Raw genomic sequence first — 12380 nt, 5'->3', positions numbered from 1 at the left:
CCCACATACACATACAGGATTCCGTGATCTTGTGCTAAAGGTTTTATGGGTCAAACGGGCAGGTATAATAATGTTCGGACACGAGAGATCATTATAGATTGGTAGATGCTCTAATCTGGTTGCGCATCGCAAGGCTTATGATAGCTGCTATCCTATTTTAACACAGATATTTTGGATGCCCATCAGGCACAGATTAAGCGAGAAATCATTGATAAATGGTATACCATGCAATTAGGTTAAAAATGTGTCAGTGAACCGTCAATCTCTTCAATAGATAATCACGTTGGGTTTCTCGAACGTGCTATGTGTGCTGGGTTATCATGACTTGGTTTTTGTTGAATGTGTGCTTTAGTCAGGCTTGGCTTGGGGTATTGGGTATTTTTTCAATAAACTTCAGTTGCGAGTCAGCGCCCGTCCTATTTGCTTCTTGCTCTTCCTCCTAGTCTTTAGCGCCTGTTATTCATCATGTCTTGCTAAGCAACTCGGGGGATGAACTGCAAATAATGATTGATGACCTAGACAGAAAAAGTAGAATGGTAGGCTTGAAAATCAATATGCAGAAGACTAAGGTAATGTTCAACAGCCTCGGGAAGGAACAGCAGTTTACATTAGGTAGCGAAATACTGGAAAAAGTAGGCGAATATGTCTACTTAGGACAGGTAGTAACCGCAGATCCAGACCATGAAAAGGAAATATCAAGAAGAATAAGATTGGGATGGAGCGCATTTGGCAAGCACTCGCAGATTATGACTAGCAGCTTACCGGTATCGCTCAAGAGGAAAGTGTACAACAGTTGCATCTTGCCTGTACTCACCTATGGGGCTGAAACGTGGAGGCTAACCAAGAGAGTTCTACTTAAGTTGAGGATAACCCGGAGGGCTATGGAACGAAAAATGGTAGGGGTAACATTAAGAGATATAAAGCGTGCAGAGTGGGTCAGAGAAATAACTCAAGTTAATGACATTCTAGTGGAAATTAAGAAGAAGAAATGGACATGGGCAGGACATGTAGTGCGAAGAGAGGATAACCGATGGTCGCTGAGGGTAACAAACTGGATTCCAAGGGAAGGAAAGCGTAGCAGGGGGAGGCAGAAAGTTAGGTGGGCGGATGAGATTAAGAAGTTCGCAGGGGTCAAGTGGATGCAGCTAGCACAGAACCGAGTTAAGTGGAGAAATATGGGAGAGGCCTTCGCCCTGCAGTGGGTATAATCAGGCTGATGATGATGATGATTCATCATGTCTCTTCTAAACCTCTGGAAAACTTCCCTTCATACTTCTGACTGCCCCGATTGCGGTGAGCGGGCAATGCTCTATCACACTGTTTGTGCGTGCCAAGCTACCCCTTCTTTTTCTCACTGCGTCACGCCTGCACTGAGGATTGGGAGGCCGCCCTGCAGGAACCCATCCCAGAGTGCCAGCCGTGGCTGGCTCGCTATGATATTAGTGCTGCCCCGGCCAACGGGACCCTGGTCTAAAGGCCCCCCCCGCAGACTGAATAAAATGATCTTTTTTTCCTCGTCGTCTTTGAGCAAAATAAGTTGTAATGTAATCACGAATGACTGCAGTCATCTATCTTCTTCACCAAAAAGAGAATTCATTGCGTGCATACATGCATACAAAAATGCACATCACTCACAAAACAAAGCAAAATACAAAACACTATAGGTTACATATGCATAATAAACTAAAGATAACTAAAGATACATATGCACAATAAACTAAAGATAACATGACGAGGGTTCTAATAAGGACGACAGGCATCTCAAGTCTCTGCCTCGTACAATATAGAAGCGCGTGTGCCAGCGCCGCATAAACCCCGTCTCGCCGTCCGTTTCTAACTGTCCAGACAGATACTTCAAGACGACGAGGCGCAGCCTCTGCAAGGCTAGATACATTGCCCGGGCGAGAGTTCGGCGTGTCTCAGCGAGGCACATGCTTCGCCACAACACAAACAGAACCACATTGAACACAAGGTGTTCAAAAGGGTTGCGCCGGCTCCTGACGCTGAGGTTCACGCGAACGTTAAACATCCTATATACGAGCCGCCACATTGTTTCGACAACACGTTCGAAAAAAAAAAAAAAAAAAAAAACATGCGCAAGGCTCTCGGGAGCACGGCAGTTGGCACACTGGTCATTGGGTACAATATCCCATCTGGCAATGCACATTCTCGTGGGAAGGACGCCCCAGCGCCTAAGCCAGTCAAAATCTCGCACTTCATTTGGCAACCGATAAGCTGCCCACGCTCGCTATTTGCGTACACCGGCCTCTCGTTGCTCATCAGCTGAAAGCTTAAGAACGGCTACTAATTCGCTGATGCGTATGGCTGGTCGGTCGCCTACATTGTGACAGGTCTGTATCGAGAATCGTGTTTATCTCGGCATCCTCGCGGTAAAAAGGCAGAACTCTGTCAACCTGTGGACCAGTCAACACTAAAGAACAAAAGCGCATAAATTAACACTTTCTGCATATTTGCCTATTCCATCAGTATCTAAATGGCTAGCTCGCCACGCTGTTGTGCCTCGGCCGACGGGGCCAAGGACTAAGCGTCCCTCTGGGCTTGTTGAAGAAAAAGAGGTAAATGCTACAGCCATCTATCATCTTCGCTAGTTATACATAAAGGGAATTTATTGCATACATACATACATACATACACATTACTAAATAAACAAAGCACTATACCAAAACACCATAGGTTACGTATGCATAATAAACTAAATATATAACGGTTCCCCTGAGAGGGGAGTTGTAATAAAAGACGACAGCCATCTTCTTCTTCACCAATTACAGCACCCCAGCCTTCACGCTTCTTCTTCACCAATCACAGCTTTCATTCCTCACACTGGCTACTTATATACCCCAGAGAGACCATGTGACAGAAGGTCTCGTGGAGGAGGATCAGCGCGCACACGCCTATACGCGCTGGCTATCTTTTCTTTTTCCTTGAAAGTCTCTTCATTCATTGCACAGCACAGATCCTTTGAGCAAACAAATGTCCCTGACAGCTCGCAGCTTGTGGATTACGAGAGTTTCACGAATAATAACATCCGTAGCGACACTACATAACGTCTTTCGGCGGCCTTAATGCGTCGTTTTACAATATTCGTACCACGCTACATTCGATTCACCGGCGTCCATGTGCTGTGCGATGTCAGCACACATTAAAGATCCCCAGGTGGTCAAAATTACTCCGAAGTCCTCCACTACCGCCCCTCTTTCTCTCTTTCCACTTTCGCTCTCACCTTCCTTTCTTACTTTCCCAACATCGCGGGTGAGGTATCCGCAGAAAACAAGTGAGACAGTTACAGCGCCTTTACCCTTCTTATAGATCAATCAATCAATCAATCAATCAATCAATCAATCACCGGCGTTCTATCATCGAATTACAAGAAACGAAATGCGCATCACACGCGACTGACACCAAAGCGGCCCATGTAGACGCGGCAGAATAGTCACCCCACGGCATATGCGATCAATGGGATTTCTTATAACTTCACTCATATATTTTCTGCCTCTGCCAAAGCAAAAACGCCGATAGTAGCCGAAGAGGCAGCCATAGCGCCAGCCATCTCCTCTACAACTGCCACACTCATTTTCAGCGATTCTAAAACGGCCATTCAAAACTTCGCAAGATGGAAAATACACCCAGTCGAACATCAAACCTTGACCTCTGGTTCCACAGCTCCCCCATCCATTCACATTGTCTTTGTAACAGGCTATGCAGGCAACCCCGGTAACGGGGAGCCCACTCATCTGCTCGAGCGCACGTCAACCGAGCTACGACCCATATCACTTACCTCGTGCCTGGGCAAGCTCTACGAGCGAGGCATCCAGACGCGACTTCAAAACTACATAGAAGATAACGGCCTCTTCATCCCTCCATGATCGGCTTCAGATCGGGCCTGTACACTTAATACGTTTTGCTTCTCCTTAAGGAGGAGGTACTTTCATACATTCCGAAGGAGGCGGCACCTCATTATGGCCATATATCTAAAAGACGCGTTTGAAAACGTGTCTCATGAGGCAAACCTCTCCAAGCTCAATAACCTAAACTGCAGGGAACACACCTTCCGATACGTCAAGAATTTTTTGTCCAACCGAACGGCAAGGATAGGAATGGGTGCCATGAAATCGGATCTTCAAGACATGCCAAATAAGGGCACGCCACAGGGATCGGCCATCTACCCGCTCCTCCTCAACATCGCCATGATTAGAGTCGCAAGGGCTTTGCAACAGATTCCGAACATTGGATGCATCCTGTATGCTGATGGCGTTACGATTTGGACAACCAGCGGCTCTCGAGGTCAGAAAGAAGAAACACTTCAAGCAGCAGCAACCTGCGTGGAAACAGAGGCCTTCCGATGCGGGCTCCAATGCTCCCCAGATAAATCTGAAGTCATCCGCATACGTGGGTACCACTATACATCAAGGCAATCTTAGCATCCTCCTGCATGGGGTCCCAATACGGGAAGTGCCACTCATACGAATCCTGGGTCTCTGGCTCCAAAGCGATAGAAAAGTAGACCACGCGCTTCACCTCCTCAAGAATACAACACAGCAGATCTCTAAAACGATCCGCCGGGTGGCCGGAAACAGAAAAGGCATGCGGGAAAAAGACACGATCCGTCTTGCATGCGCTGGTCATCAGTCGCCTCTACTATGGACTACATTACCTCAAGCTGCTCCGAAGAGATCTCAACAAAGTAAATGCAATGATACGTGCAGCTTACAGGAACGCCTTAGGCCTCCCACCTTACACCTCCAGCGTCAAATTGGAAGCTTGTGGACTGAACAACATATTTGAAGAGATTCAAGAGGCTGTCCTCCTGTCCCAAAGGGAACGCCTTCTATTAACTGAGAGAGGCCGGCTCATTCTCAAGCGCGTTGGCTATCCTTCAGACGTACAAGCTATCCAGTGAACGACTTACATTCCTATTCCGTATCGGGCAAGAGTATTTGGCCTCGCTCCCAAAGAACATGTCTCCAGTCCACAACGAAGGCAGAAGACACGCCCAAGTGAATTAAGCGTGCAGTGGAAACTGTCTATGTGGATGCCGCTCCATACGAGCATACATCGAATGCAGCAGCAGCCGTGGTGGTGGGCGCTTCATACACAGAAGTCTCCAGCATGTCCACCCCGAACTGTACTGTCACAGAAGCGGAAGTGTCGGCGATCGTGCTGGCCATTACCTACGGAGATGCGACCAATCGAGAGCTTCACTCAATCACCGTCTCACAAGAGGCGTGTTGGCTCCTTCTTGCAGGCAGAATACCTACAAAATTAGCTCGCTTCACAACTAACCCATTGGCTGCATACTCACAGCTCAAACAACAGATCATTTGGGTTCTGGGTTACTCTGTATTGGAAGATTATTAGCTCGTGGATAGGCTAGCTCGAGGTCACTCAAACCAAGCGGCCTCCCATCCCGATCTCACAACCAGCATTCCTATCCCAGCGACTCACGGCGCGCGACATAAGTACGTACGAGAACAACGTAGGATTTATCTCCCTCAACACAAGGGACTAACTGCACAAGAAACGCGGGAATGGAGACAGCTTAAAACCACCACTTACCCTAATCTACATCAATACAACATAATGTTCCCGGAACACTACACAGACATATGCCCTTGGTGCAACGACCAGCCCACCGCCTACCATGTCAGATGGGGGTGCACAGGCCCCAAACCTCCACACATAAACATGCACCATTCGGATGCGCAGTGGGAGGCCACTCTGCTATGCTATGATGTAGAGACCCATCGTAGGCTGGTAACTCATCCAAGAGCGGCAGCCCAGGGCACTTGGGTCTTGAAATGAAGACTCCATTCACTGCCCCCCCCCACCTTTTTTCTCTTTTTCTTTTCCTTTCCTTTTTCTTTTTGAAATAAAGTTTTCTCTCTCTCTCTCAACCGAGCGGTGAATACCGAACACTAGGGAAGCACGCGGGACAGGCTTCGCACCTATCATGACGTAACACTTAACTACCGAGAGCAACGACTCTTATATCCCCCCTCTCACACCTCTTTCTCAAAACCCCAACAAATATTCTTGCGACAGCTACAAGCCAAAACCTTTCCCTCCCCAGCTTTGTTGGCCTTGGTACACCCGGGCCGGTACGAACCCACATGCTCTTTATGTGGCGCACCTTGAGCCACCTTCAATCACATGTTTCTATGCGAAGATTTGAAGCCACTGCCCCAATGTGGCCTCACGGACCAAGGGGTTGGGAGATCGCGGTCTAAAGCCCGGACCCAGCAGCGCAAAAGATGCTGGTTGACTGAGCTGCAGATGCGGTCGCTGCCAGGCATGGCCTGACAGACACCAGCCGGGATCAGGAACTACCTCAACCCTTGCAATGTACCCTTGTTCTCACAATAAATGTTTGTTGTTGTGGCTGTAGGAAGAAGGAAAAGAAAATGCACGGGCTTGCTACTGGCTCTGTAGTTGAGCGCACCTCCGCTGCCTCGTGCAGATAGAAGAGAAAATAGAGAAGAAAGAAAAGGACGAGAAAGACGCGCGCCGCAACAACAGCCATCGTCGTCCACCGAAACGGTGGCGGGTGCAATGACAGCCGAAATTCTGTGGAAGGCTAGCCCCCGCCGCAAGCGCCAGTGACCTTTTACCACCATCGCCGTAAGGGAAGAGGAAGTTTGGAGTGTAAGTGGAAAGATACAAAGAGAAGCAATAGTGGAGAGCTATGGGGTAATTTCGAGCAGCTGGGGATATTTAACATGCACTGATATTGCACAGCACAGGGACGCTAGTTTGTTTCGCCTCCATCAAAACGCTGCCGTGGCGGTCGGGATCACCGGCGGCTGGGTTTCAATCACATTCCTTGTGGAGTTTCGCATTACAACGGCCACCGAATTTTTTCTGTTTTAGGCCGTCATTGCACCCGCCACCGCTTCGGTGGTGAACGACGGCTGCTGGGGCTGCGCGCGACTTAGTGTTCCTCTTCCTATTCTTTCTTCTCTATTTTCTCTGCTGTCTGCACGAGGCAGCGGAGGTGGCTCAGCGACGGAGCCAGTAGCAGGCCCGAACATTTTCTTTTCCTTCTTCCTACAGCCACAACAACATCGAGCTCATAATAATAATCCTATAATAATCCTACGACCTATAATCAATTTACAAGGAAGGAAAGGCGCACTATATGGCACTCGTGGATGCCCGCTGAAGCAAACACACCTATAAATATTGTAGTGTCACACCAACGTTCGGTGACTGTCGACGGTGACAAAGACGACAAGCGTATGTCGAAAAGGCGCGGGCTACAAAGAAGACGGCTGACAAAGAAGACGCAAGAGACTGACGCAAGAGATTCGGAGGTCGTGGGTTCGATTCCCACCATCGGCACGTTGTTTTGTCTTCTACTTTGTGTTTAATTATCTTTCCCCTAAAACAGATTACATTACTAATTTCTGTGATCATCCAAGTAAAAATTAAAAAAAAAAGACATAATGTACAATCCCCAATGCTTTCCTTGGCCTCGCCGACTGTTGGCTTCTTTCCTTCATGTATTATAACGAGCACCCTCATTTCCCCTTAATTTATCTGCTTGTAGCTTACGGGGGTCTCGGTTCTGGCAGTCTTAAAGCCGTAGGTAGCGTGAGAGGGTTCTAGCACAGCTTTCGCCCTCGCTCTTGATCACGTTCTACGCGACGCTGGCGGTAACACAGGACGTTCCACGTCCGCCGCTATGGTTGAGGGTGGCGCTGGTGAACACTTTCGAGGTTCTTATACAGACAACATAAATACCCAAGAAAGTAGCAGGGGGGACAGCGGCCGATGTAGCTCAGTTGGAAGAGCACCGGACGCCATATTCGGAGGTCGTGGATTCGGTTCCCACCATCGGCACGTTGTTTTTTTGCTTTTACTTTGTGTTTAATTATCTTCCTAAACAGATTACATACATAATTTCTGTGATCATCCAAGTAAAAATGAAAAAAAAGAGACATAAACCACCATCCCAATGCTTTCCTTGGCCTATATATATGAACCGCGCCGTAAGGGAAGGGAGGAGGGTGGGAATGAAAGTGGAAAGAGAGAAAGAGGAGCCGTAGTGGAGGGCTACGGAGTAATTTCGACCACCTGGGGATCTTTAACGTGCGCTGACATCGCACAGCACACGACGCCTCTTCGTTTCGCCTCCATCGAAACGCAGCCGCCGCGATATATATATATATATATATATATATATATATATATATATATATATATATATATATATATATATATATATATATATATATATATATATGCAACATACAAGGCAAGGACGCCGTAACTGTAGAATTTCTTTTGGCACCTGAGACATGCCATAAAGGGAGGGAGGAAGGTGGGAGTGAAAGTGGAAGGAGATAAGGAGGAGCCGTAGTGGAGGGCTACGTGGCAATTTCGGCAAGCTGGGTATCTATAACGTACACACAGTGCACAGCACACGGACGCTACTTTGTTTCGCCCCGCCGGGGCGGTGCAGTGGTAAGACACCTGAATACTGTGCCGGAGTACCCTTGTTCGAACCCGACCTCGGCGGCTCCGTGTCGATGGAGGCGAAACGCATTGACGTCCGTGTGCTGTGCGATGTTAGTGCACGTTAAAGAACCCAAGGTGGTCGAAATTTACGGAGACCTTCACTACGGCGTCTCCCATAGCCTTAGTCGTTTTGGGACGTGAAACCCCACAAACCACAAACCAAACCTACTTTGTTTCGCCTCCATCGAAACGTTGTCGCCGGCGGTCGGGATCGTCGGCGGCTGCGTTTCAATCCTGTTCATTACGGATTTTCGCATTACAACGGACAACAACGCCGACACTGGGGTCCTTAAGCTATCCCACAAAATTGTAGTAAACAATTGGTTCACAGGAAAGAAAGGCGCGGTATCTGTCACACGTTTTCTGTGGACACCTGACCGCGCTGTAAGGGAAGGGAGGATGATGGGAGTTAAATCGTAAAATCGCTCGACAGATACTGCGCGTTTCCCTTCTTGTGAACCAATTATTATTAATATTATTCTTAAACACTGCACCACCGCGGCGGGGTATGCAAAGGTCCATGTTATTTACAGGAAAGGAAAGTTGCAATATCTGTCAAGTGCTTTTACGCTTTAACTCCCATCTTCCTCCCTTCCCTTACAGCGTGGTCAAGTGCACAGAGAGTTTGACAGATAAGTCGCCTTTCCTTTCCTGTGAACCAATTATTTACAACAATTTTACGCGATAGCTTAAGGTTTGGTTTGGTTTGTGGGGTTTAACGTCCCAAAGAAACTAAGGCTATATATATATATATATATTGAATATAGAACGCCGGTGAACTGAATGTAGGTTGATACCAATGTTGTGGAACGACGCAATCAGGCGGCTGAAAGACGTCAGATATTGCCGCAACGGATGTTATTATTCGTGAAACTCTCATAATCCACACGCTTCAAGATGTTGGGGAATTTGCTTGCTCAAAGGATCTGTGCTCTGGAATCAATGAAGTGACTTTCAAAAAAAAAGAAAATATAGCTAGCAAGTACAGGCGTTCGCGCGCTGATCTTTCTCCGCGTGACCTTTTCTGATGTGGCCATTCTTATGGTATATAAGGAAGCGGCGTGATGTTGATACTCGTAATTCGTGTAGAAGTAGCTAAAAGGTGTAGTGGATTTGTCGAAGCGCCTGGATGGCCGCAGCCATCCGTGCAAGAAAATGAGGGCACAACGTCCTTATTTTATTCTTTCAGTGGGGAGACCCTCAGTTCAGGGTCCATGAACCGCGGCGCAAGAGAAGGGAGGAAGGTGGGAGTGAAAATAGAGAAAGAGGAACCATAGTGGATGACTTCGATGTAATTTCTACCACCTGGGGATCTTTTATTCGTGCTGACATAGCACAGCACACGCACTCCTCTTCCCGACTACTATGTAGGAGAACCCGGGGTCGCTCCCGACAGCCGGCGGTTATGTTTAGATGCAGGCGTACAGGCGTACGGAGAGGCGGATGGAGAGGATACGAATAGGCATCCGTGTGCTGTGCGTGGTCAGTGCACGTTAAAGATCCCCAGAAGGTCGAAATAACACCGTAGCCCTCCACTACGGCTCCTCTTTCTTTTTTTTATCGTTTCGCTTTGCAACAAAGAACTCAACGTAGTCAGCGCTTTGCCGCCCTATCTTTCTCAGTCGGTGTCTTAATGGTGCGCTGCTTTCCAGTTATCAATATGAATACCCGACTGATCCGTACGAACACCATTGCAAACTAGAAGGAGAGTTAGAGACAAGCGGACATACTTTAAGATTTAAATGATTTTTCTAGGTTCTGAACCTACGATAGAGTGGGGAAGGAATAACCTATTGACGTTGAGGACAAGCGGACGGTCAAGTTTGAAAGCGACAATTTTTATGGTTCTTCTTGGCCAAATCTCCTCGGCGATATTTGTTCGTGGCATAACTTCTACTTTCCTAATGCCTAATGGCGTGATTTTATCCTCCATTGTGTAGGCCTAGCTACAACGAACCAGACAGGAATATGGAGTCCTGGGATGCTTTAATGATCAGCTAAAGCAAAGATGTTCAGTAGAAAACCATCCATCTGGCCCTGGAATTTTCCTTGATGGGAGTAAATAAAGGTATCCATCATCATCTTCTGGTGACCAATGGCAAGTCTTGTGAAAAAAGTGTTAAAATCAGTACCGACATTAAAGATTCGCCCTAAGCGTAGACTTGATAGAGCCATTAAAATCGTTTTTCCAGTTGGAAATATTTTTGCAATTGAAGGATAGTCACAGCTTGTATTGTTTTCAAATGACTTTTATAAAATATTTCCTTCTGGATTGAGTCTGCTCAAATCGAAATGTAAAATGGATTATAACAAAGGAAATGCGCACCACCAATCACTTGTAGTCGTTGGACAGCTGAAAAGCGACATAAGGGAAATGATGGTTGTAGTGAAATCGGAGAAAGAGCAGTAGCGGAGAGCCTCAGCATAATTTCAACCATCAGGGGATCGTCAATGTGCAGAAAGTAAGAATGAAGTGCCACAGCCCCGACCTTTCATTCTTTCTGCTTCCATTGCTCTTTCCTCCGTTACTACTCCCCATACTACCTAAAAGCGCAAAGATTTGCCCCAGAACATCCGCCATGCAATTACCGTTAAACTTCTCCCCGAACACATACATGCTGGATATAACCAAGCCCATCGAAAGGCAAAAGCTATCCATCTCTCTTCATTATAGAACAGACAACCGGATACATCATACGTGGATGCTGCTCGCCTTGTTAATGATCGCATGGTCATTACTGGGACAACCCTAGCGGACACTGGCCTCAACAGGGCCCCTCTGCCACCACTGAACCGAGTATTGCGGAAAAAGCCACCATCGTTCTGGCTGCCGCCACTAATGCACAAGCCACCATCATGTAACACTACCGCCTTTCTACCCGAACTATCTTTTGCGAACGCATCGGTTTCACCATCCTTCGGATCCTCCTCGCTAACCTTTAGCAAGTGATCAGCGTGATCTGGATTCCGGGACACACGTCAATTCCTTGCAATAAAGCTACCCAATGATGCGCTCGCATTCCTTCCCGGGCCTCCCCTTTTCGTGTATCCCACGTATGACAACCCGATTCGTAGATACACAGCACTGCTTTAAAACTACATGCTGCCTTCCCATACACAACCATCCCTTTCTCACCCTGCCTAACCAAGAGGCAGCAACTAACCACCGACTACAGACTAATGCATTTCTTTCACAATCTCTTCTACACCGCTGATAAATTTTCCTTTATAATCCTGATCAGTCGCGGCGAGTGGGCGACGCTCTATCACATGGTTTGGATGTGTCATGTTACAATTTCTATTTGCTCACTCCCTAAACCCCTGCATAGAAGATTGTAAGGCCGCCCTGCAGGACCGCTTCCCGGAGAGCCAGCAATGGCTGGCTCACCACTTAGTTACTGCAGTCTCGGCCTACGGGACCCCGGACGGAGGGTCTATCTAGTGATTGAATAAAAATAAAGATAATGCCCCTTTCTTGCGCGGATGGCTGCAGCCATTCAGCTTCTTGCACGAATCGGCCCCAGCCTTCAGCTTCTTCTTCACGAATTACGAGTTTCATACTGAACGCGGCCTCCTTATATACCCCAACAATGGCCATGTGAGGAAAGGTCGCGTGGAGAATGATCAACCCGCGAACGCCTATATGCGCAGCTCTATTTTATATTTCATTGGAAAACTCTTCATTGATTCCAGAGCACAGATCTTTTGAACAAACAAAATCCCCAACATCTTGCAGCTTATGGATTATGAGAGTTTCAAGAATAATCACATTCGTTGTGGCAATATTTCACGTCTTTCAGCCGCCTCATTGCGTCGTTCCACAACATTCGTAGCAACCTACATTC

The 12380-nt window shown here is 47.4% G+C and overlaps 1 non-coding gene across 1 annotated transcript; it reads left to right on the top strand.

The window, feature by feature from the left end:
• The first annotated feature begins 7784 nt into the window (after positions 1-7784).
• TRNAW-CCA (transfer RNA tryptophan (anticodon CCA)) lies at positions 7785-7857 on the top strand. The gene has a single exon. It is a non-coding gene; the product is annotated as a tRNA-Trp (tRNA).
• Positions 7858-12380: the final 4523 nt, after the last annotated feature.

Source organism: Amblyomma maculatum, chromosome 5, assembly GCF_055883805.1.
Source record: "Amblyomma maculatum isolate TAMU_Amacu chromosome 5, ASM5588380v1, whole genome shotgun sequence".
NCBI classification, from domain to species: domain Eukaryota; kingdom Metazoa; phylum Arthropoda; class Arachnida; order Ixodida; family Ixodidae; genus Amblyomma; species Amblyomma maculatum.
This window is presented reverse-complemented; position numbering and strand designations above follow the sequence as displayed.